At 36.9% G+C, this 26,795-nt stretch overlaps 1 pseudogene; it reads left to right on the top strand.

Moving 5' to 3' along the window:
• Positions 1 to 320: 320 nt before the first annotated feature.
• LOC124964057 (four and a half LIM domains protein 1-like) overlaps positions 321 to 26,795 on the top strand; it is a 68,698-nt pseudogene continuing 42,223 nt past the window's right edge.

Genomic DNA, 26,795 nt, shown 5'->3' with positions numbered 1-26,795 from the left:
CAATTTTCACGGTGCAGAGCCCAGCAGAGGGAGCTGCCCAGAGGTCACACCACTGCACTCTCCCCAGAGGAGGGGCCAGTGCCGTGCTCTGCCCTGGTTCCTGGAGTAGTATCCTTCCGTTCCTGGGGTCTTGCTGCTACTACAACCTCCTACCCAAAGTCTTGGCCACCAACACCTACCATCCTGGGCCTGCACTGCTATAGGCTGTTATGGAGCCCCTCCATCTTTCTGGGCCCAAGTTACTGCTGCAGTCTTCCTCAGGGACCGGGTCACTTGTACTTCGCCAATCCTGAGAATTTACTGCCAAAGTGTCCCACGCCATGAGCTGCTGCAACACAGCAGCTTCCCAGGAATTAGTTACAATTGTGCTGTACCGTTCCCAATGGCCTGAGTCACTGGAAGGTCCCTTTATCCCCACAGCAGTGCTGCTGCTGCCCGGGGCCCCTGGGTCTGAACTAATGCTACAGCCTGTCTTCCTGGACTTGAGATGCTGGGGAGCACGCCAGAGTCCCAAACTGGTGAGTGATCTGCATGATTCCGTGCAATTGCAAGTGCACCTATGCCCCAAACTCAGCTATCACAGTAGTTCTGTGAGCCCTTGAGTCACTCTTCTGAGCACCTGCACCATGACCTGCTACCTGCTCCCTGTGGGCCACACTAGGTCCAGCACCAAGAGGGATTCTCTCAGAGAAGACTGTCCACTGCAGACAATAGGAGAACGGGAGAATCACAACAGCCTTTGCCATTGTGGGCCTCTCAGCCCACACTTCCATTGCTGTCACCACAAACATTTGCAGCCTTGGCCATCAAGGGACCCTGTAAGAAAACCCCATGAAAACCACACGGGAAATCACATAAGAGGGTTTATTAAGCAAACAGAGTGTCTCCCTGCAGGGTAAGAGAGAAAATGAGAGGAAAACAGAAAGGGCGCGTGCAAGAAAGAGTGTGCAAAGCGAGGAGGAGAAAGACAGTGAGTAGGAGAGAGAAAAGCATGAGAAAAGATGGTGGGCTAGCTATTCTTAAGAGTTGAATTCCCTGGGTCTAACAGGGGACCAATAACGGAGAAGGATACTTGCAAGATGACTGATGAACCAGTAGCTAGCTAGGATGTTCACAGACTGACAGTAGTTGGGAGGCGGGGAAATGGCTGCAGTGGAAAGGGTGGAGGGAGCGGCTTTCAGAATGACAAGCTAGGTTGTGATGCAAAGGGTGGGGGAGCAGCTTTGTGTTACAGACCCCATCTTCACCCATGCTGACCTCAGCTGATGGAGCTGCATGGACATTATGCCACTGCATCCCATCTTGAATCACAGCTACCATACCCTACCCACCTACCCATCAAGGTCCTTGTACACCCCTGCAGGTGAAAGTCTTTCTCCACCAAAGTCAGACTGTAAAGTCCGGAAGAGGTGACTATCTGTTCCATCAAATGTGCAGGCATTAATTCAAAGTCACCAGAAACACAGAAAAGCAAGGAATCATATCATCAAAGGAATAATTCTGTAGCAACTGACCCCAAAGAAATGAGGATCTATGAATAAACTGAAAGGAACCTCAAAATAATTACTTTAAGGAAGCTCAGCAAGATAGATACAAGGGAACATAAACAAAGCAACAGAATCAGGAAAACAGTAGTAGAACAAAATAGAATTTCAACAGAGATAGGAATTATTTTTAAAAAGAAACTGAATGGAAATCCTGGAACTGATAAATACAGTAAATGAAAAATATAAATAGAATTTCAACAGCAGATTTAATCATGTAGAAAAAATACAATTTACGAACTTAAAGACTGGTCTTTTGAGATTATCTGGTCAGAGGAGAAAAATTGCAAAAAAGTGAAGAAAGTCTACAGGACTTATGAGATATTATTAAGCTATCTCCTATAGGCATTATAGGGGGCAGGGGCTAATTGAAGAAATAATAGCTGAAAATTTCCCAAATATTGGGAGAAATATGAACATTCAAATCCATGATGTTCAAAAGTCCCTAAACAGATCCAAAGAGGTATTCACCAAGATATATTAAAAGTTAACTGTCAAAAGTCAAAGTTTAAGAATTTTGAAACCAGCAAGAGAAAAACATTGTTACATGTAAGAGAATCTTCATTAAGACTATCAACAAATTTCTCAACAGAAACCTTACAGGAAAAATGGGATTAGATATAATATGTTGGACTCAGACTGTGGCTCAGAACAGCATCCATGCCTAACATGCACAAAGATAGAGTTCAATCCCCAGTACCCACCCCTGCACAGACACACTGCTAAAAGAAAAAAGACATGCCAACCAATAACACCGTATCTTTAAAAACTGTCCTTCAGAAATAATTGAAAAATAAAGACTTTCGCAAATAAGCAAAACCTGAGGGAGTTCCTCACCTGCCTAATAGGAAACGCAAAAGGGTGTTCCTCAAGCAGAAACGAATGACACCATTTACTAATGTGAAAACATGTGAAAGTATGAAATTCTCTGGTAAAGGTAAAAATGTGTTAAATTAAAAATAGTACATCCGGCGAGGTGGTACACACCTATAATCCCAGCTATTTGGGAGGCTGAGGCAGGAGGATTGCAAGTTTGAGACCAGCCTGGGCAACTTAGCAAGACCCTGACCCAAGATTTAAAAATTTACAAAGGCTCAGGATATAACTCACTCACTGGTAGGGCACCCTGGGTTCCATACCAAATACCACAAAACAATAACAAAAATAAAAACGGAGTACTGTAATACCGTAATGGTTATAGGGAAATCATTTGTAACTCTGGGTTGCAGGCTGAAAGACAAAAGTATTTTTAAAACTAACAACAGTTACAATGTTTCCTTAATGGATACACAATGTGAAAAGATGTGAACTCTGACATCAAAAACGCAAAATGTGGAGGAGGCAAACATGTAGTTTTGTGTGTAGTTGGAGTTAACTTGTTAAACGTAGTTAACTGCATAGTTGCAGTTTATAGAATGAATAAGTCTAGGTATATAATGTAGAGCATGGAACCTTAGTTAATAATATTGCATTATATATGGAAAATTTATTAAGAGGATAGATTTTTGGTGCTCTTATTGTACACACAAAAGGATAACTATGTGACATGATGGATATGTTCATTAATTTGTAGTAATCATTTCACTATGTATATAACAAGATATCACATATATACCTTAAATGTATACCAAAAAATGATCCTATTGGATTATTAATGGGTTTATTCACTACTCCAGGAGGAGAAACAAATAATAATATAATAAGGATCTTTGATTGCTAATAATGTAAATACATTTACATATTTGTAAGCCATTTGTATATCTTTGTGAATTACCTGTTAAACATTTTTATATTTGCCTTTTTAAATCGATTTATAAGGGTTTATTATACAATAACACTTGTATCATATATTTTACAAATGGACCTCATTTGGAATCAGATTTTTAAATGTGCTCATGATTTTGAAAGTAGAAAGTTTCTATTTTTTATTTTCCTTTATTATTCTTTTTTCTTTAGTGTTATATTTAGAAATACTTTACCACTACTGTAAACAGAGTCTGCTCTCCTGTGTTTTGTAATTTTTTATTTTTAGTTTTATTTTTCAGGTTAACTATTTTACAATCTCTTTTTAGAGTATTGAGGAAGGAAAAACTCTAAATTTATTTTTACAAATAGGTATTTTACTGCCTTTATATTAAATAAAACATCATCCTACAAAATTTGGGGGTATATCTTTATCACAAGCCAAAACGTTGTTTCTTGATTTCAGTTCTGTTTTATTAAAACTATGTTGGTCAACTGTTATGCCAACACCACAGTGTGAAATTATAATGTGTTCTAAAATTCTGTGATGCAAATGTCACTTCATGATTCTTTTTTTTTTTTTTTTTTTTCACAAATTTATTGCAGTTTTACTTCAGGTTTAGATGCCAAAGTTAGTGATAAAACAATGATCTCAGTAAAACAACTAAATTCTACGGATAACTGAAAATTCAATATGTGAAACACATTCAAGAGCTATAAATGCAAATAATCTAAAGATTTCCAGCGAGGGGCAAACCCTTTCTGGATAAGCAGAGACCATGGACTTCTTTCCTCCTGGGAGCATTAGACAGAATCTGCTGGGGTAAGGAAAAACCAGTTAAACTTTTAGCAGCCAAGTGAGCTGGTATAATGGAATAGAATCCTAGAAAACCCCAATGCAGCACTGGTCCTTCCTGTCAACAACTCTCCCACTTGGATTTTTGCTCAGGATTTGGCAGAAGCATCTGGGAAGCTGGAGGCAAGACAAGAACGCAAACCCAGATCCCAAAGTCCACTAGAAGGAAGGTCCTGTTACCCACCTAGATAAGATTTCACCCTTTAGAAATTTGAAAACAAATGCAACTGAAAACTAACACTGCAAATGAGCCCCAATCCTGTTAAATTCTTCATTCGATCAAAGGAAAAGCACTTCCATTCCAGTTGCCTGATAAGAAGAAAGGACATGCGCCTTCTGGAGGAAAGTGTTATTTACTTCAGTTCCCATGATTTTTAAAGTATAATAAAAAGTTACAATTCATGAAAAGAAGAAGGAAGACGTATTCAAATGAAAAGTATCATCAATGGAAGGACAACTACAGATGACCCCAAAATTACTGTGAAATTGATATTAGGAATGCTTTAAAAAATAATAGAATAAGAAAAAGACCTAATAGATGAAAAGATTCACTAATATCAATAAAATGGGCTTTCTAAAACATTGTAACACATATTTCAATTAACTTGATTTAGCCATTCCACAATGTATACCTATTTCAAAGCATCAGGTTGTATATCATTAATATATATTTTAGTTGTCAATTAAAAATAAATAACACAATGTTTAAAATTAGACATTTATAGATGACTTAATAGGAGACTAAAAGGATCAAAAGATCAGTGAACTCAAAGACTGATCAACAAAAAAATATCAAAACACAGAGAAAGAAGAACCTTTAAAAAACAGAGAGGGTTACAGAGATGATAGGATCTGTAATGAACAACCTTCAAAGAAACATACAAGGCAAAACAAAAGAAAAAGAAAAAGACATTTTAAAAAAAATCTACCAAACATTTAAGAAAGAAATACCAATTCTACACTAACACTTTCAGGAAACAGAGAAAAAAGGAATATGTTACTATTCATTTGATTTGGTTCATACAACCAAAACAAAATACGATGTCATTAAAAGATGAAAAATTGTGGAGTAATGTCCCTCATTAAGATAGATGCAAAATTCCTAAGAAAAATAATAATAAATTTAATCTATTATTTAGAAGATGACATATCATAAGTAAGTTGAATTATTCAAAGAATGTAAAGTTGACTTAACTTTTAAAGTCAGTCAATTTAATTTATTGCATTTAAAGAATCAGAAAAATAAACCACAAAATGTTACCATTAGATACAGAAAAGTGATTTCATAAGGTTCAGCACTTTTTTCACTTAAAAAAAAAAGGCTCTCATCATGTTAGGTATAGGAAGAAACTACCTCAAGCTGATAAAGATATTCACTACAACAGTGTTAGGACTAATAGCAAATTTGATGTAAATATTATTGTTTCTATGAAACACTGGACTGCCATTCCTAGTTACTGAAATAAGGCAAGAAGGAAAGAGCTCTCGTCCTTGGAAAGAAAAAAAAATAGTATTCTCTCTAGACACAGTTATATGCATAAAAATTCCAGAGAAAACATACACAAATGACAAGAAACAGTATGTAAATTTTAACAAACTTGCTAGTGATGAGATCAACAGACAAAAATGAAGAGTATTTCTGAACATAAGCTTATATTTCTGAACATAAGAAACTATTGGAAAATACATTTTGTTTTAAAAAAAGCATCATTTACAAGCTCATCAAAAAATTAAAAGCAGGGAATATAATGAAAACTATGCAGAACTCAACTAAAAATTATAAAACATTACTGAATAAAATTAAAGATCTAAATAAATGGAGATATTACCATGTTTGTGAACTGGAAGATTTAATGTTGTTAATTTGTCAGTCCTCTCCGTATTGTTCTATAACTTCGACACACTCCCAGTCAAAATCCCAGCAGGATTTCATTAGGAGAAATGTACAAGTTGAGTATAAAGTTAATATGGAAGTGCAAATGGCCTAGCATAACTGAGAAAAGTTTGAGGAACTACAATGCTGGAGGACTTACAACGCCAGGCCTCAATATTTCTTACGAGTTACATACACAAGGCAACGTGGTATTGCTGTGAGATTAGACAAGCACACTAATGGGACAGAAGAGAGGACAATGAAACCCAGTGAAACGAACCCACACAACGTGAGCTCTTGCTTTTTGACAAAGGCACCAATGGAATTCTATTTTCAATAAATGACGCTGAATAACTGGCAGATTCCCCTTCCCTTCCCAAAATTCATTTCATCCATCCTCACACGTTATACAAAAGTCAATTGAAGAAAGTATCAGAGACTTAAAAGTGAAGACAAAAATTGTATAGCTTCTGTAGGAAAATATGGGGAATATCTTGACTTTGGGGTGAGCAATTAAGTAATATACAAAAAAAAAGCACTAAGATAAAAGAAAAAAATTAATAAAATGGATGAGATAAAAATGGATATTGTTGGGGTGGGAGGGGTGGGGGGAAGGGAAAAAAATAACAAAATGAATCAAACAGCATTACCCTATGTAAATTTATGATTACACAAATGGTATGCCTTTACGCCATACAGAGAAAACAACGCCAAACAGAGAAACAACATGTATCCCATTTGTTTACAATAAAATAATAAAAAAAATTTAAAAAATGGATACTGCTCATTTAAAAGTTACCATTAATCAAGTCACTGACTGGGATAAAATAGTCACAATACCTAACAAAAAAAAATTAATGCCCAACACATGTATTTTTAATTCCTATATGTCAATAATAAAAAAGACAATCTCATTTAAAAGGGTAAGACTTGACTTTCAAGAAACAAAATGTTGGAATAGAAAGTAAGTAAATAAAAATATGCTCAATATCATTGTTGATCAGAAAAAATAACAAAAATTAAAACAGTAGTGAGATACTATTCCACACCAGCCAAATGGCTAAAATTAAAGGACTAGTAATATGAAGTACTGATGAGGGTGTGAAACAAATGAGTCTCACATACAACGCTGGTGGGAAAGGTGGTAAAATCATATTGGAAAGATGTTTGCTAACTTCCAATCAAGTTAAACGTCCATCTGCCCTGTGACACAGTAATTTCACTCCTACCTGAGAGAAATGAAAGATTAGAGCCACCTAAAGATTTGCTATGGGCAGGAAGGAGGTAAGGGAAGAATGGAAGAAGGATGGATTGTGTAGAGGGAAATGAGGAGTGGGGAGGCAGCAGGGGGAAGGAAAAATAATAGAATGAGACAAACATCATTACCCTATGTACATGTATGATTATGCAAATGGTATGACTCTACTTCATGCACAACCAGAGAAATGATAATTGTACCCCATTTGCATACAATGAATCAAAATTTTTAAAAAGTGGAAAAAAAGAGACTTGCTATGTTCATAGCAGCTTTATTCCTAACACCCCCCAAAACCAAGTATCCAACAAGCAAAGAACGGATAAGCAAATTGTGCAGTAGTCCTACAATGGATCGCTACTCAACAATAAGAATAAATGACTGACAGACTTGACTCCCAGAGAGTTGTCAGAAATAGACACAAAAGAGTATATGGACAACAGAGCTCCATTTTTATGCAATTCAAAACCTGGCAAAACTAATATATAATGATAGAAATCATAATGCGGTTATCTCTGGGCTGGAGTTGTTGACTAGGAGGAACCACAGGAAACTTTCTAGGAATGTGAAAATATTCTACATCTTCTGTGGTGGTCATGGGGGTGTATACATTTGTGAAAATTCATTGACCTGTAAAATCAAGATTTTTGCCTTTCATCATATCAATTACACCTCAATGAAAATAATGTTAAAAATGTTTATTGCATATATTATTGCAAATTCTTGACTTCATAAACTTTTCAGAAAAAAAAAAAAAGATGCTAGGCCCAAATACTCATGGTGGGAGTTTGCTGAGTCACATTAAATGCACAAATTAACTTGAGGAGAACTGATAATATATTGAGTCATCCTAGTAGAAACATAGTACGTCTATTTATTTATTTTTATTTGAATCCCTCTCTCCCTCTTACTCTGCTGTACTTCAGTGCTCTCTCTCTCTCCCTCCCTCTGTCTCTCTCTCTCTCTCTTTCTGTTTTTCCTCAACTAATTTTAAAGATCACTTTTATGGAAATTTTAATTATATATTTTTCTATCATAATTACCAATTAGTTGTTTCTCATATATGGAAAAATAATTTGGTTATTTTAGCTAGACTTCTTTATTTCTATTATGTTTTTCCTCTGTAGGATATTTTGTTTTTATTCTTGTTTGAATTCAGAATATCACTGAAAAATGGATATATTAGCACCTTATTCTTGTCTGGAAGTGCCAAATTTTTTTTTTTAAGTGATGAAATGCATGTTAAAAAATTGGAAGAGGTTTTAAATGCCTTCACCACACAGAAATGATAAATGTTTGAGAAAATAGACATGGTTACCCCATTAAAATGGGCAAAATGTATGCATCTATCAAAATGTATACATGTAGCAAAACATCAAATGGTTTCCATAAATAGGTTTAATTTACCTTTCAATTTAAAATGTTTTTAAAAAGCGATGAAATCTAGTGTTCCTGTTCTCTTGTAGTCTTGATAAACAAGTCCTTAACCTTTACCATTAAATGTGATGTTGGTATTAATTTGAGAAAGGTATTTGTTATCATATTAAAATACTATCCACCTGTCTTTAATTTTCCCTGCATTTTGTCATGGTTACGTATAGAAAATTAATCCCCATAATTATAAAAATAGTTCAAATAATTTCCTTCCTTTGATCTAGCAATATCATGGCCTGTTGTGCTACCATAGTCCTAGATATCATTTTTCTTTTAACGTAGTTGTATGTTTGGCTTGTAAAGTATTTTTTGTCTCTCTCTTTGTAAACATGATTATATTTTAGTCTTTCATAAACATTTTAGGTAGTTGTTTTTGCCCCTGGCATTGGAAATGTGGAATTTTTTTCTCCTGTGGTATTTTAGAAAGCTTTGCCTCAGTGATCATAATGCAGAGTCTGATTTTGTCTGTGGGTTTTATCAGGTTTGGGTATCAGTGTTAAGCTAGATTGTCTGATGAATTAGGAAAACTTCCTTCTGCATCCTCTGGAATATTTCATGTGCCATGGCAATTATCAGTTATCTGGAGGTTTGAAAACACTCACCCATAAAAATGACTCAAAAGATGTTTGTTTTGTTTTATTTTGGTGCTGGAGATTGAACCCAGGGATGATTTGTCACTGAGCTACATCCCTAGTCCTTTTTGTTTTTTGATGCAGGCTCTGGCTGTGCTGTCCAGACTGTCTTCAAATTCTTAGGTTCAAGTGATCTTCCCGCCTCAGCCTCCCAAGAAGCTGGGACTACATGTGCATACCACTATGTCTGGCTCTCTTCGAAGGTGTTTTTTTTTTAATTTCTTCAATTTTTCTTTATTCTCATTTTGATCAATTTATACTTTCCTATCAAACTGCCAGTTTTCATACTTGTTAATACTAAATATATTCTCTTACAGATTTTTAAAATAATTCCATCAGTTAGATTTAAATTCCATTTTAATTTGTAATGCTGTATATTGGGTTTTCATCCTACATGTTTAACTTTATTGGCAGTTTCTTGTTTTATTTGCCTTACTTAATTTCTGCTTTTATTGTTGATTTTTTTCTTTAGCTTCTGTTAGATAAATTTGATCATTTTCCAACTCTGTTGAGTGTTAATTTATTTTCATTCTTCCTGATTTCATGACAAATGTACTAATGGATTCATTCTGGTTATATGTTTAGTTTCCAGTGCATGAGATTTGATATCCAATGTCCTTAATATCATTTTCAATAATCTCAGCTTCGAAGAATTTTTCCTATGTAATTCAAGAAAAGAGGGTTGCAAATATAGCTCAGTTGGTAGAGTGCTTGCCTCACAAGCACAAGGCCCTGGGTTCAATCCCCAGCACAGTAAAAAAAAAAAAAAAAAAAAAAAAAAAAAAAGAAGAAGAAGAACTGAAGAATTCAAGAAAAGAAAACAGATTTGGCTGTGGTAAATGAGAGGCCCTAAGTGACAATGGCTAACATATGGTAAACGTACATGTAGGCAGTTTAGGAAGGACAGCTCAGTGGTTTCTCTTCCTCTACTAGCGGTTTCCACAGTAGGTTTTTCTGCATTGTGGCTTCAGATCACTCCTGTGGATCTTAGCATTATATCCATATTCCAACCCACAGAAGCAGCATGAGGGGCCAAAGAAATTATTGCAAAGTATTAACTGCAAATATCACCACTATTCACATCTTGGTGACCAGAATTTAGTCATGTGTCTACATCTAGAATCAAGGAACCCTGGAAATCTTTCACTGTTTGATTAGGTACCCAATTAAAAATTCTATTTCTGTGAAAAACAGGAGAAAGAATAAGCAGGAAAAAAGAGTCAGTACCTGCCACAGAGAGTATTTCCAATGAGTCGATTTGTTTATTTTACATTTTAGTTTTTAATTTCTAATATTTTTCAATGAATCAATGAGATTTTAATCCTTTTCATAAATTTATTGATAATTTTTATAGCTTCATAGATAATCATCTATTTCTTAAGTGTTCTTAGATATTGAAAAAGAATATGTTTTCTTTGTGGAGTATAAGTTGTTCTTTTTTATTGGTGTGTTATAATTCTACATAATGATGGAATTTGCTATGATATGCTCATACTTGCACATAACATAGTCTGGTCAATTTCATTCCACCATACCTCCTTTCCTTCCCTTCTACTCTCCCCTGATCCCTTTTCTCTCATCTTCTGGTTTCCCTTCTTTTTTTATGAGATCCTTTCCCTCTCCTCTCCTCCTCTTCTTTTCCTGTGTGTCTGTCTTGTCTGTCTGTCTCTCTCCCTTTCTTCCATATATGAAAGAAAGCACATGGCCCTTGACTTTATGAGTCACTTATTTCACTTAATATAATGCTCTCAAGTTCCATCCTGCACATGACATAATTTGGTTCTTCTTTATGACCAAATAAAACTCCATTGTGTATATAGACCACATTTTCTTTATCCATTCATCTGTTGATGGACATCTAGGCTGGTTTCATACCTTGGCTATTGTGGATTGTGCTGTCAGACGCAGGGGCATGTGTGGGTCATTACAGTGTGCTGATGTGGTTTATAACACTGAGGAGTGCTATAGCTGGGTCACATGGTGGTTTCAATATTAGTCTTTTGAGGAATCTCCACATCAACATCCACAGTCCTCATACTAATTTACAATTCCACTAGTAGCACGAAAGTGTTCCTCTTTCTTACATCCCTGCCAGCATTTATTGCTATTTGCATTCTTGATGATTGCCATTCTAATTGGAGTGAGATGAAATCTCAGTGTAGTGTTGAACTATAAAGTTTTGTATGTATTTACAAATCAGTTCTACTATGTAAATTTTCCTTTTTTTTTTTCTTATCTAAGCACTTTCTCTTTCAGTTTCAATTCCAAGATCAACAATTTCACCAGTTCTCTTTTACTAATATTCCAGTTTTCTACAGCTTCTCTCTGAAGAGGTGCTTAGAGTGACCATTGTCAGTATTCTATAGAAATATCACTTGCTTTAGAAATGACTAATTTGCTATTTTTCACTAAGTAACTTGAATAAATGAATGTGCCTCTTCAATTAGAAATTATAATTACTCAAATATTAATAACAACTTGGGCTATAGTTCAATTTATAGTTTAATTATAAATGAAATAATTATTATTAGTTACAAGCATGTACAAGACCCTACGTTTAATCCCTAGCACTGAAAAAAAAATTAACTAAATTTTAATACTATAATTGATTGTTTTCAAATTAAGATTGTAGAAATACTGTATGTTGTAGTCAAAATTGTCAGGCAACCTTTTTTATAATTTCTAGTGGAAAGATGAAGCATCTTTCCATTATTGTGGCATGTTTCCACTATTTTTAAATTATTTCTATATTTATTTTATGCATTTAAAAAATAATATCTACAAATCATTTTGTAACTCGAGTCATGCTTTTATATATGCGCCCAAGAAGTTGTGTCATATTTTTGAACAAATGCAAAGTTTTTCATTTCATAAACTATAACCTCTTTGTATGGAGGGCAAAACTGGAAAATTAAAAATAAGTTGTAGAACTGCAGCTGGCAAGGAAATGCACTGAAAACTCTGCAGAGTTAAAAATCGTAAAAGCTGAATTCTTACTCATAAGATGTGTTTTCCCAATGTCAGGTTCATACTTCTGTGGCTCTGGCACGATAGTGCAACTGCAAAAACAATGGAACTCCATCAAGTTGGGACTGTGTGAGGGGCGGGGAGAAGAAAGCAAGAGGGTAAGGAGGAGATGGTTTTAACATCTGAAACTCGACTTCATAATGAGAAACAGGGGAGACATGATGTCATACTGGGGGAAGGTAGCTCCTCTGGTTTTGTTTTTTTTTTTTTTTACCCCAAGCTGGCCTGACCTGAAATTTTCAAACAAAGTCCAGATGGAAAGAAGGGAGAAATACATATATACGCACACGTATATACTCTGTCTGAAACAAAGACTTAGAGCAGGGTTTTTTCACTGATGAACTTAACATGCTTGCATTTAATGCAGACTGAGTAAAGCCACCTCATGATTCCTCCTCCTTGCCTCCTTACCCCCAAACCTTTTAACCTCCCTCTGAATCTGTGGGATGCCGTCTGGTCTGATTTAGTCTCCTGGCCGCCAACTGAAGGAAAAGGTCTTTGCTGCTAACTTATGGGGATGTCATCTATCGTTTTTTCATCAGTTCTGAAACTCAGCTTTGGTTTTCAGTTTAGGATTCTGTACTGCATCATTTTCATATTTTAACTTCTCGGAAGTTGGGGAGGGTGATCCACACTGCTTTGTCATTTCATTGGCAGAGGTTTGAGTTGTTTTGATTTGGGGCGGGGGTGGGGGAGTGTTTTGCCTGGTTGCTTGCTCGGTTGCTTACTTTTGTATTTTCCACTGTCATTCTTAGAATTTACATAGAGCATCTCTAATGGTGATGACTAATGAGGCAGAGGGGTTTTATTTATTTTGTTTTACTTTTTTTTACTCTGGAGTGACTTCTCAATTTAAGAGACCCAGAAAGAAAGCTCCCTAGGAGTCGAGCTAGGTTCTGGGTCCTCTTGATTGTGCAAATATAAAACTAGAACAGGTGGTCATTTTTCATCAGAGAGAAAAGCTGCCTATCCTCCCTGAAGACTCTAGGTCGAAGTGTATCAATCTGTGTAAGCCCACAATCTTCAAAGAGGAATAGTGCAAGGCCCTGTTCCCTGAGAACACAAGGCTAGGAAAATCTGGGATAAGCCAGGATGCCATTGAGCAAGGGATGGTAGAAGAAAATCATAACAAGTATCAAAAAGGGAAATCAAGGAAAAAGAAAAGACTGTTTTTTCCTGAGTAGGTGCTGCAACCTTAAAACAAGCCCAAGTCTTAGGGGGAAGGGCTAAGTCAGGAAGCCCTGCACACTCCGTCTCTCCACTTAGTGATGAGCTTTTAAAAGAGCAATGATCAGGCACAGAACATGGCAGCCCAGCCAGGAATGTGTACAACACTGACCAGAATCCAAGCCATCATGAGCACGTCCTCAAGAGTGTACAGACACCCATCAGCTGAGCAGAACCAGCCTTACCATAGCAGAAGCATTTGACAGAAAACAAAGCAAAGCATGGGACCAAAGAATTGCTCGATTGGCCATCAATTTGCCATCCCCTTCTCTCTACCTGACGTTTGGAAGTAAAACTGACACCCCCTGGACTAAGTGGCCCTGCATTTGTGGAAAATTAAGGCATTTGCCAATATTTGCTTATTTGTTTTGTTTTGTTTTATTGATTGATCATACTACTGGGGAACTGAATCCAGGGCACGTCACACTGAGCTACATCCCCAGACCTTTTTTATTTTTTATTTTGAGAAAGTGTCTTGCTAAGTTGCCCACACTGGCCTTGAACTTGAGATCCTCCTGCCTTAGCCTCCCGAGTCAGTGGAATTGCAGACATGAACCACCAAGCCCAGCATTTGCCAATCTTTGTATTCACAGCTGCCAGAACCTCCCATTTACCCAAAAATTACTAATTACTCATTAAAAATCTGGCACCACAGAAGAAACAAGACATTTCAAATAATCAATGAGAATTTGTAGCTATTTTAAGGTAACAGAGTCACAGGTGTGTTAAAAAAAAAAAAAAGAAGAAGAAGAAGAAGCAGCACCAGCAGCTATCCAAAGACATAGGGCTCATGATGACTTGAAATGTCATATTCTTTTCACATAATGCTGCCACCTCAGGAAAGACAGGAACTCTCATGTGAATGTGCTGGCAATTCAGCTACTCAGAGATCATCCACATTGATTGTTTTATGTCTGAATTAAATAATATAACCTGGTTTAGGATATGAAGAGGAAATATCAAAAGGGCAGAGAATCAACCTTTGATTCCATGGATGCACAAACCCCCACATTTTCTTGGGTTTACTGTGAACTGGTTAATGCAAAGCTTGACAATTTAGGAAAACCCAAACCTCTAAGGATGAGTTTTCTGAATAATCAAAGGAGACCTTGACTGTAGTTCTTCTCTAGAGAAATCCTGAAGAACTGTCTCTCAGTTTTTTTCCACATATAAGTAAGAAAATGTGGAGGGGTTTGTCTCTGACCTAAAATCTGTCTACCAAAGGATTGCTGGAATTCTTCTAGAACTTTCTGGATACTGCACTCCCTAAGGCAAAGGTTCATCCAAGACTATCATGTTCCTTTCATGTTGTTCTTTTTCTGATTATAAAATATAATTTTGTATGAATTGTGGAATGAAAACAAACATCTATGGACTGAAAGATAATGTTTCTTTTATAATCACCTCATGGGTGACAAGAACTGTTACCAAGTGAAATCACTATGCTTCCAGTCATAGCTACTAAAACAAATCATAATTAGCACCACACATGGAAATAGTTTTAGACCATTCTTCTTTTACTTAACATTATATCATGAGTTTCCCCCTCACCATTATGAATTTCCACAATGTGCCAAGGCTGTCATTGGGGTATGTGCCAGTGGGGACTCTAATCATGGAACAGAGGGCAGTAAAAGAATACATAGGACCTGCCTGCTAATAGATTCATGGAGAAAAAGGTAACCAAAGTCATCATCCCAGAAAAGAGCCTGCTTGAGAAGACACGGGCAAACCAAAATATTATACCAAAAGGTAGGAATGGCAAACAAACAAATAAAACCAGAAAACATCAGCTTCAAACTTTAGGAAATGTGGGTTAAACTAATTAGGGATTTAAAAATCTATAGAGATTTACTGAGACAATGATACCAAAGAGGAGGGAGACGTTTATAAACAGGGCAATTACATAATTTATCACTCAAGTTGGGACATTATTATTGCACTGGGATAACAATGATAAAGCAGGGATTCCCAGAGAAACTGAGACAAATAATTGTCCTATTTATATTTGATAGGCAATCAAGAAGATACGAAAGGAAATAGCTCCCTAGGGTTCCCAGATAGCTTGGATATTATGCATTGGCAATCATTTTTGTATAATATTGTGGATGAATGGTGGTATCAAGAATTCTTATTATACTGTCTCACTGTTAAATTTATGCTACTCAAGATTGGAAGTAATATTTCAATATCATTCTGCAAGTAAACAAGAATGGTCTAGTGGGACTCATGAAGCAGGGACCAGAAAGTTTGCTAGGGCGATGGTACACAAGTGTCCCCTGATTATTTAATACATTCAGGGAAGACCATGTTACATTAGAAGTATTAACTTCACGGCATTCCGAAGGTCCCAGAACTGTTCCCTCCATCCCTGCACTTGTCCCAAGGCATCATCATGATTCTGGGATTTATTTCCCTTTTGTCCTTTTCCTATCTCTGCTGCAGGAATGCTGGATCAGAGAGTGAGATTTTGGTGGAATCGATCAAAGAAATAGTGAGGGATGGGGTGGACTTTGACAGACAAAGGAGCCAGGAGTCCAAAGGCAACCCCACCCAGCTCCACGGGATACAGTAGCACATCTCCAAGCGCCGGCATGACGGTAATGTGTCTGTGGCGGAGACAGATCACTCCTCTGACGTAGATGGATTTCCTGGCACAACTGTGTACATCTCTGAGCAGTTCTTGGATCAGCAGAGACACCCAGAAGATTCTCCTATTACTTTCACATTCTGGGAAGTCTTAGTAAAGTCTTTTTCTGCTTCGACTAGCCAGAATCCATTTCTTTGGGTACTCATGACTGATAAAGCATGGGGAAAGGGGTGAGACACACAAGTAGAGTGCTTGCCTAGCATGTTCAAGATCCCAGACTGGATCCCAGCACACCTACACATGAAAAGAAAGTAACATCCCCTCCATTCCCCAGTTTATATGGTTTAAAGAATGTGTAAATGCCAGATACCTATATTAACTCCTTATGCCCAGAATACATAAAGTGGTTTTCTGTTTTCTATATAGTTCCTGTTGTTCTTTATATGTGTGAAAAGAGATCTGGAAAATTACTCTAAATTTGAAATGATTGTCATACTTCGGAAGGTAGAAAGAGGAACAGGAATGGGGGAGGCCAAATGGTACTTTCATTTGTAGTATTCTGATTTTTAATGAAAAGAATAAATTATTGCATTGTGTGTGTAATAAAAATTCATATAAAAGGAAAAATAATATAACTATGCCACCTAGCATATGCCTAGTTCAGGTATTTATTCAATGACTACTTGCTAGAAGAATGGGTAAGAAATATTAAAATAATTTTATAATGCAATTTTATAGACAAAGCAGATATTGGTGACACAGTACCACTGTGCAATAACCTAGAATGTCAGGTGTCAAATTACATATACTGTCCAAACTTGGGCAATATATAGAAAGAAGTTAGGTGGCAGAAGGGAACTATAGCATGTGAATACATGGCCACATACTGTTTAGATGACTGTGCACATTTAGAGCCATTAGTTGTAAGCATCAGAACAAATTATGGATGAATTAAATGATAAGCACTTTATTAAAATTGCTGGGAAGTCTCAAAGAGCAGGTTTCAAAAATGGACAAGAACTAGAGAAGACAAAGTAGCCTAACCCCAAACCAGGTCTTATGCAACACCAATTTGAAAGATTTTGCTGCCACCAATAAAAGAGGTTAAGCATCTTGCCCTAGAACAGACAGGAAGTAGTGCAGCCAGAACGTGAACCTGGACATTCTGATTTCAGGCTATCAAACTCCACTGTAGACCACCCAAGTAAGATACGTAAAATCCACAAAACGTATTGAACAGAGCTATGTGAACAGAATCTTTATGTTCCTGTGAATGATTGCTTCATAGTCTCTTGCTGATGTCGTTAATGACCTCCTGTGTTTAAAGTGAATGTTCTCTCTCTCCTCCCTCTCCCTCTCCCTCTCTCAGTATGACCCACAGTGCATGGAGAGGACATGAGCCAGAAAACATTGTCCTGCCACGTCCTGTGTAGTGTGTGTAATAATACATTGATGGAAGAGAGACGTGTACAACCACATTCGTTGGCAGTGAACTTGATGAGACATCCAGGACACAAAATAATACAGGTATATTTGTCACCAAAATTAAGGAGACAAAAAACTTAAATGACTTAATTAATTAGATAAGTTACTATTTTAAATATCCACACCCTAAAATTAAACCTCTCTAAATAGAGTGATAATTTTGTGCCCTCTTCTTTCTCTTTCCCTCTCTCTCTCTCTTTCTCTCTCTCTCTCTCTCCACCCACCTCGCTCTCTCTCTTCTTTTAATAGCATTATTTCAAAGTAAAATATATGCCCCTTAAGGTCTATGGGGTGTTTCCACTTAGCCAATAACTCAGCTCTTTGGAAGGAGCTAAAGTACAGTAAAAATTTTATTTTGCCTTGTTAGAGAGAAATCCCAGTGGTCTACTACCTTTTTCTCAGACAAATAAAGCTAACAAAAACTTCTTTACAAAAGACAGACCGCATAAGATGAAGACAACCCAAACAGCGTGCACATGTGTAATAAACATGATAGAGCCCAAAATGTTTGATAACAAAAATTAACTCCACTGTTACTCCAGCAATATATGAACCTAATACATCAACTTCTTGAACAATTTTCACTGAGAGTTCTAACAGTTATGTCAACTTTCTCCAGCTGTATCTGTTGCCTCGGTATGCCAGATTAAATATTTATGAAAGGAAGAGAAATTATTCACTCCCCTTATTTATTTTTATGTATATAAAGAGAGTTCCTGAGGGTGTGTGGAGCACATATGCCTAAAGACTTATCTATGCCGTTCATGTTCTTGAATGATTCTGGGAAAAGAAGATTGTTCTATACAGTTAAAGAATTTTCTGGAAAGTTTCCTAAATCTTGAAATTTCCTGCACATTTAAATACTTTTGATAATTTGGGCAGAAAACTATGAAAGCACCCAAAATGCTTTCAATTAATTACACTTATTAGTGTACATTGCATCTGCAATTTGTAGAAAAGAGATCATCCTTATTATTAAGATAGGACTCTTTCACAAATACTAAGGTAGCATAATATAGATAAGGAATGCAGAGTTTGGAAACAGGCAGTCTGGAGTGGGAAACATGGTCCAGAATGCCTGTGTGCCCACTGGTCAGTCCCTGATAATCCATCGTACAGAGGGAGAAACGCTTGTTTCCCTTCTCAGGAATAGATACGATTTCAAAATGAAAGGAAAGTCTGCAAATGGTATGAGCAGCTTCAAGGCAGGAGTACAGTAAAAACACCAAATTATTAATTCTTCTGTGGGTTGCAGTTCACTTGTTTTGGGCCCAGAAAAAAATATGATTGTGTTTATCTAGGATGCCAAGTGAACAATTAGCTTAATGATAAACACAGCCTTCAGCGTTTGCCTTGAAAATTCTGAGATTGATTAGCTTTTGAAGTTCTATATTATTTTAATCTTAGTGATTTATCTACTGTTGTTAGGAAAAAAATTAATCTCATGTATTCATTTATTATATGTCCTCCAAAATCCAAAAGGCTTTTTTAGGAGGCTTAAAATGAAATGAAATAAAAGATTGATCAAGCCATTGTGAGGATAAAATAAGGAATTATGTAAGAAAACTACCTTGAGGAAAAAAATGCTTCATCAAACAAGGGACTTAGACATTTCCACTAAAGAAAGGAAAATGCAAGGTTCTAGTATAAAATAGTATCTCTTTAGCTACTTCAACAGCAACCTGCATGCTGAAAACATAAGAGCATACTACAGAAGACTGAGAAAACCATAGAAACAGCAATAAAATTAATAGGCAGTAGAATGGAAATATACAGCAGGAAAGGAATTTCCCCAAACTAAAATGTCAAAGAATCTAGATTGAGAAGAAATAATTGGGGCATCTCAAGCTTCATCATGTGAAATAAAGGTCAATGCTGAGTTGAAAGACATTGGATGAACTTCTTCACCCCTCCACCCTCTCTGGCTCCACACAAAAGCAAAGATAGGAAGAATCTTGACACACAGTGCAGGCTATGAGGTTTCATGTGCTCTTCAGTCCAAAGAGCAGAGGTAAGAGAAGAGCCTCCTCATTCCAGCAGAATATGCTCAATAAATGTGTGGGTTCCAGGAAAAAGCTGGCCAGGTGACACCCAATGAGACATTAAGACTCAAAGATAATCTACTCACCTTGAATGATGAAAAGGCCTATTCTTTCTCATTTCTGAAAAAAATAAAGAAAAAGAACTTTATTTCAATTTTTTAATTTGAAAAGAAATGCTTTGTAATTTTTAAACTTAAAAAAGTAAATATATTTAAACAGAAGAAAACCATTTTTAAGTGGGTCCTATAAAAAAAAACTGTAATACAAGGAAAATGTACCACCCAGATGACCTAGAGGAAACTTAACCCATTCTTTGAAATATTTGAGGCGAGCAAAGAAAATTTTTAGAAAATTTGGCATACTGAATAGAGTGCAAAAGGCCATAGCAAATATGAAAGAGGGAGACCAGGAAAAGGTAAGATACTGTGACAAAAACAGAAGCAAAAACAATAATCAGCGATGGATGGGAGGTAGAGGAGATAAGGAAGAACAAAAAAAGAAGCTCACACTGAAACAGCAGAATTAAAATCTGCATGGAAGCAGGAGAGAAATAAGAAAGGAAATGTGGAAAATAACTTGAAAAGCCTTCCTAAAATACAGCTATTATGGACAAAAAGCTGAAAATGCAAGGAGAAATTATAAATATAGAGAAATTAGATGCAAGTCCAATCAAAGAATTAGTGGTGGTCATGCCAATAGTATCAGAACATTTAGAAGTCACAACTCTTCTGAGCTTAAAAGCATAGAGATTGGAATATCAGTATCAAAAGTGATTAACACATTCTAGACAAAATTGCTCAAAAGAGAGCCATAGCAAAATTTCTTAATTACATGGAGGAAGAAATATTTCTACAAATTTTCAAGGAGAGAGGATACCTACTGTATTAGTCAGGGTTCTTCAGAGAAACAGAACAACAGAAGAAACAGATGACAAAGATAGATATTTACTGTGGGAATTGGTTCACATGATTATGGAGGCCAAGAAGTCCTACGATTTGCTCTCTGCAAATTGGAGAACCAGGAGAGAGATGGTGCTGAAAGTCGATTGAGTCCACAGGCCTGAGAACAAGAGGAGCCAAGGGTGTAATTCCCAGGTGGAGTCTGAAGACCTGAGGACTGGGAAGGAAATGTTGGCTTCCACTGGGAAAAAAGTCAAGATGGATAAAGTTAAATACTCACAAATAAAGTTAAATACTCAACTAATCCTACGTACAAACATTAACGCGATGACTGGGTTTTGTAACTGAGTGGAAGAGTGCTTGCCTAGCATGGACAAGGCCCTGGGTTCAATCCCCAGTTCTAAAAAAAAAAAAAAAAAAAATTAAGATGATTTAAAAGTTAAATGTAGATATGAGACCACTAAAAACTGACTGGTAATAATTACAACTGATTATTTAATTGATCTTGAGGTATAAAAGGAACTTCAAAGTATCTAAGCAATGATGGAATCCTTAAATGAAAATTTTAACAAATTTTATAACACAGAAATTAAAAAATAATAAGCTGAATGCACCTTCAAGTTATAATGAATGTCTTCTACTTGGGGAGATTCCTGCCTGACTCAGAGAAAAGAACCAACTCTATGTATCCTCCAGTTTTCTGGCCTCCTCTCCTGCCACACTTGCATAACCCAGCCCAACTCACTTGACTCTTGGACACATGGACTCCTTTCCTGACTTCCACCCGTATTCCATGCTTCCACCCAAAGACTCCCTTTGCTCTTTATGTATGTTCCTCTGAGTTTTCTCTTTCCCCAGTTTACCTGCATGTCTTGCTTCCGCATTTCCGTATTCATTTCCTTTTGCTTCTATACAAAATTCCCACAAGTTTAGGATCTTAAAAAACAACCCAAATGTATCTTATAGTTCTGGAGACCAGAAGTCCTAAAATTAAGATGCCAACAGGAAATTATTCCTTCTGAAGGCTCTAGAGGGATCTACTTTCATGCCTCTGTTTAGATTTTAAAGACTTTCTGCCTTCTTTGGTCCATGGCCCCTTCCTCCATTTTCAAGTCAATGCCATAGCACCTTCAAATCCCTCTGACTTTCCTTCCAAAGTTGTATCTCTTCTAACTCTAATTCTTCTGCCTCCTTCTTATAGGGACCCTTGTGATTACATTGGGCCTAAGTAACCCATCTCAAGATCATTAGCTTAATCACATCTGTAAAGTCTCTTTTGCATGTACAGTGACATATGCAGGTTTTAGGGATTAGGGCATGGAAATCTTTGGAAGGGGGCATAATTCTGTATTCCATACTTTCCTTAAGATCTTTGCACAAACATTACTTTATCAAAAAAGTATGACAAACCTAAACAGAATTAGGAACATCTTCTGTCCCATTCTACCCCTATTCTTCTCATTATGTTTTCTTCTTCTCTGTAGCACTTAGCTACCACTAATTCACACAAACTCTATCAGGCTGAGGATTTTCTGTTGTTTACTCATCAATTTCCACTGCTAGAACAATGGAGATCACATGGTAGGTACTCAATAAATGTTTGTTGAATAAATTAAAATGATTTTTGTCTTTGAGGGGCAGAAAGAATACCAGAGAGTATAAATTCTCTCTTGTATTGAGTTTCTCCCCCATCAGCCATCAAATTGTAAAAGTTCTCTATTAATGGCCCTTGAAGTTTTTCCCAAATCATGCACTAGATTTACTTTAAATTTAGTGCAGAGCAGCATAAGTCACTAGAATAGAAATGATATTTTTTTAATCTATACATTTTTCAAGAAAAATTTTACTACCTATATGCTCTTCTTGCCTCGTGGGAACAAAAGGGAAGGTTAAATCTAAACAAAACCAAAAAGGAAGAAGGGAAAAGGAACTTTGAGCCCATGTGTGGCCAGTCACAACAAAAGTCTGTTCCACCATGATTTGTAGTCTGTTATGCAGTAGGAAAGAATCTTGGAAAAACAAGCATCTTGTTCTTGGAATGTCAGGGAGAAGCAAAGTAATTCAAAATCCAATCAGTGGCTTTTAGCAAAACACAGATTCTTTTCTCCTGCTAGTTTTGGACAGTAATTCCTTATACAGATTTTATAGAGCTAGAGACTACTGGAATAATGAGTAAGTCTAGGAAAAACCTGAACATTGCTCACTTGCTAAGATTTGGGGGCTGATGCAGAGCTGTAGGGCATGACCCATAGAGAGGACAGATTGGGGAGTGGTGTGTGAAATGCAAGACTGGATTCTCTTAAGAGATGTGCCTGCTCTGGTATTCTCATGGTGGGATAATGACACTTGAAACCTTTGCTTTAACTTTTTCCTAAAATATTTTATGCCACACAGTTGTACCAGTGCTATATAAAAATTGCACCACAACTTAGTGGTATAAACTACAATCATTTTATTTGTTCAATTTTGAGAGTCAGGAATCTGGGAAACAGCCAGGCCCCATAGGACCCTTGGCCAGACTGACTGAGCCCTGTCTCCAGGATCCCTCAGCCCGACTGATCACTCCCTGCCTCTGGGGCCCTCACATCCACTGACTGCTCCCTGCCGCCAGGACTCCCAGACCAACTGACTGCACCCTAACACTGGGACCCCAGACCGACTGATTGCACCCGGCCTCCAGGATCCCACAACCACACCAAACACACTGGACCTCCAGGACCCCTGCCTGACCAACTGCATCCCGCCTCCAGGACCTCCAGCTGACCACGGCCACACCCTGAGCTGCAGCTCCCAATTTGCCAACACATTTCGAAGCCAGAGCGGCCATCTTGGATAATCCCGGAAGCCGTAGCTCCAATCTTTAGGTGGGGCAAATCCCATCCTGAGACGCCTGCTGGAGGTTTGAAGCTCATTGTCAGGTACCTCTCATGCATCAGGCTACTGAAGACTGGAAGGTTTCATTATTATATGACGTTATACTGTAGATTTTCTTTTTTCTCCCTATTGAAAAAGTTTAAGTTTTTATTTCTTTACTTTTCTTGCTCTCTTTTCCTTTTGTTTACCTGTTCCCTCAGAGTCTCTTTCTCCCTTTTTTGCATGCTAACATCCAATTTCTTTTGATTATACTCTCACCCTTTCTATTATCTAGAACTTCTGTGTATTCTTTTCTTATCTCATTAACAGCCACACTCTACATCCCTCTGCATCCTCTTTGTCCTCCATTAGAAACTGCAGACCTTATTGCAAATCTGTTTGTTTTACTGGAGATAATATTTGAACTCATTCTGTTTATTATGACAATTTTGTTATTGTCCTCATAGAGGCTATTTGGTCTAGGATTGCATAGTGTCTGAATTGGGCACTGCTAATATTGATCTTCCCTTAAAGAAAGGGTTTTGGAAACCTATAGGGCCACTATAAGCCTATAGGGGGAAATCTGCAATACCCCAGATCGGCACTGCTAGAGGGGAAGATACATGAGCAACATGAAAAAACAAGGGAAGAAAATGATCCAAACAAATCTAGATTCTATATTAATAGAATCCAATGACAGTATGTTAGAAGAAATGTCAGAAAAGGAATCTGGGAAGGACTGCTAAGCAGCTCTCTCATGGGGTCTCCCAAGCAGTTATATTCACGTGTCCTCCCAAGCTACAGACTTCTAAAGCCTTGCCTAGTTAGAAATCCAAGATGGAACAACCATGTAGCTGGCATTTGTTGCTAACCAAGGGCTGGAAGCTCTGCTAGCTGCCCGTACCCACTCCAGCACAGATCTTAACGTAGTCTGACTTCTCACATGGTGAATGGCTTCCCCTAGAGTAAGACACCCAAGAATGTGGACACCATGCAGACTTGTCTGACCTATCCCTGGAAGTCAAATGGCACTCATGCTACATTCTATTAATTACAAATAAGTCACTAAGGTAAGCCCAGGTTAAAAGGGAAGGAAATATTCCCACTTCTCAATAGAAAGTATGTCATAGAATCTCACATGTTTTTAAAAGCACTATACTGTATGTACTATCCACCCTTACACTTTGTCAGATTAAGAAACCCAGTGGAAATAACTAAAACTATGAACTTGAGATATTCCTTGTATTTTTGCCCAGTCTTTTGCTTGCTTTCTGCTTCTTTTTCAGGATATGTCCCCTAACCTTTTCTCTGAACCATGAAGGCACTGTACTATCTCTCTAAGACAGAAATTTTACAAAAATAGCAACTGAATTTTGGGGAAATTGGTTAATAAGTCTCTTTTTAACTTTCATCTTAGGTTGGTCTTACTGTATTCAATATACACTTAGTAAACATATATTACCTGATGAACACTATGCTATGTAATTAGAATATTTGGTTATTGATGTAGGAAAAAGAAAGAATTTATTCAGTTTGTCACATTGCAGATTCAAATATTGTGCTTTTAGACATAAACTTTTTTCAAATTTCAAGACATATTTAACCATCACATTCAAATAGCCAGAATAATTATTTTTCTGAGACATTATAATTTATTTACTTTGTCTCTTAGGCATACTTTTCATAGTGAAAAATTAATACTGAATAGTCTAATACTCTCTTTAGTAGAAAACTTGCCAGATTTACATTTTCAGTATAGGTTGATACATATCATAATTGAAATGTTTAAGATAAAAAATTTTTAAAGAAATTCTAACTAAAGTCATCAAATACCCTCTGTATTGGCTAATCTTGATTGCCCGCTTGACTGAATTGAAAGACACCTAGGAAATTAGTGAAGCACACTTCTGGGTGTATCTGTGAGGATGTTTTCAGAGTTAACTGGCATGTGGGTCAGAGAATTGAGGGGGAAAGACCCACCCTGAGTGTAGGTACATAATCCAGTAGGCTGAAGGCCTGGTGAGAAAAAAAAGTAGAAGAAGGAGGAAACCTCTTCATCTTCCTTTCTAAGCACCTGATCTGTTTCGAGTTTAAAAAAAAAAAAAATGAAGGCAGAACAAGAGTGAAATACATACACACTATACATACCACACAACACACACATATATCCACCACACACAAACCACATAAAACACAACACACATAACCCACACATACACACTATACCATACCCATACACATGCATATAGCCTAATACCACATAATGTATAATACAAAACACACCCCATACATTCCATACACAAGCACACAAGCTACATACCCAATAATAACCCACAACACACACATGCACACACTCACTTCTGTTGACCCATTTGAAAGTTGTGAACTTGGTGCTATGTCACCACTAAACATTTCAGCATGTTATCTTCTGATAATAAGGATATTCACCTACAAACCATGGTGCCACTCTCTATATAACCAAATTTTAAAACTCCTGTAAAATCATCTAATACATAATCCATATTCAAACTTCCATAAATATTTGTGGGATATTTTTAACAGCAGTTAAACAGATTTAACAGATAAGTAGATGTCTACACAGAAGGTTGGTGACTGGGGTGAGATCATAATTATAACTAAACATGAATGCATTTACACAAGTTCTGAGAATAAATACAGAGTTCCTTAAGAGAGGTATTCCACTGGGTGTACTAGTTCTGAACATCAGAATTTTCAGTCCAACACTTAAGCAGGGTTTGCTAGACTTAAATCTCATCTATAATAATTCCTAAAGAGTGTTCACCTGGAATTTTATAAATCTAGCAGTAACAGGATCAACAGTGTATGATTTCCTCTGGGTTTGGTGCTCTAAATTTTCAAGCATTTAAAGAGAACTTAAAAGAATGAGGCATAAATTAAATGTCTGGAAACATCAGGAAGAACGGGGGGGTCTTCCCTCAGTTGCCCCTATCCCATAGCAGAATGAAATCCCCCAGGATTAGAATAAAAAGCAAAAGAAAGGGAAGAAGTCTGCATGGAACTAACCTCCAATATGGGGCCCAGAAGCAAAAGGTAGAATCATGTGGTTCCCAAGACAGCAACAAAACAGGGGTCTTCTAGTTGGAGAGCCTATGTAAATAGAGAAAAGGGCTTTCAGCACTGGCATGGCTGGTCCAATGACCAAGGAGCGGATTAGCACAATGTGAGCCATCTTGAGCTTTGTGATAGTCAGCTTTCTGTAACTGTAACAAAATACCTGACAAAATCAACTTAGAAGAGGTAAGATTTATTTTGGTTCATGATTTCAGAAGTTTCAGACCATGGTCACTTGACTT

The sequence above is a fragment of the Sciurus carolinensis genome, chromosome 14 (assembly GCF_902686445.1).
Source record: "Sciurus carolinensis chromosome 14, mSciCar1.2, whole genome shotgun sequence".
Taxonomy (NCBI): domain Eukaryota; kingdom Metazoa; phylum Chordata; class Mammalia; order Rodentia; family Sciuridae; genus Sciurus; species Sciurus carolinensis.
The sequence above is the reverse complement of the archived record's forward strand: the minus strand, read 5'-3'. Positions and strand labels throughout refer to the sequence as shown.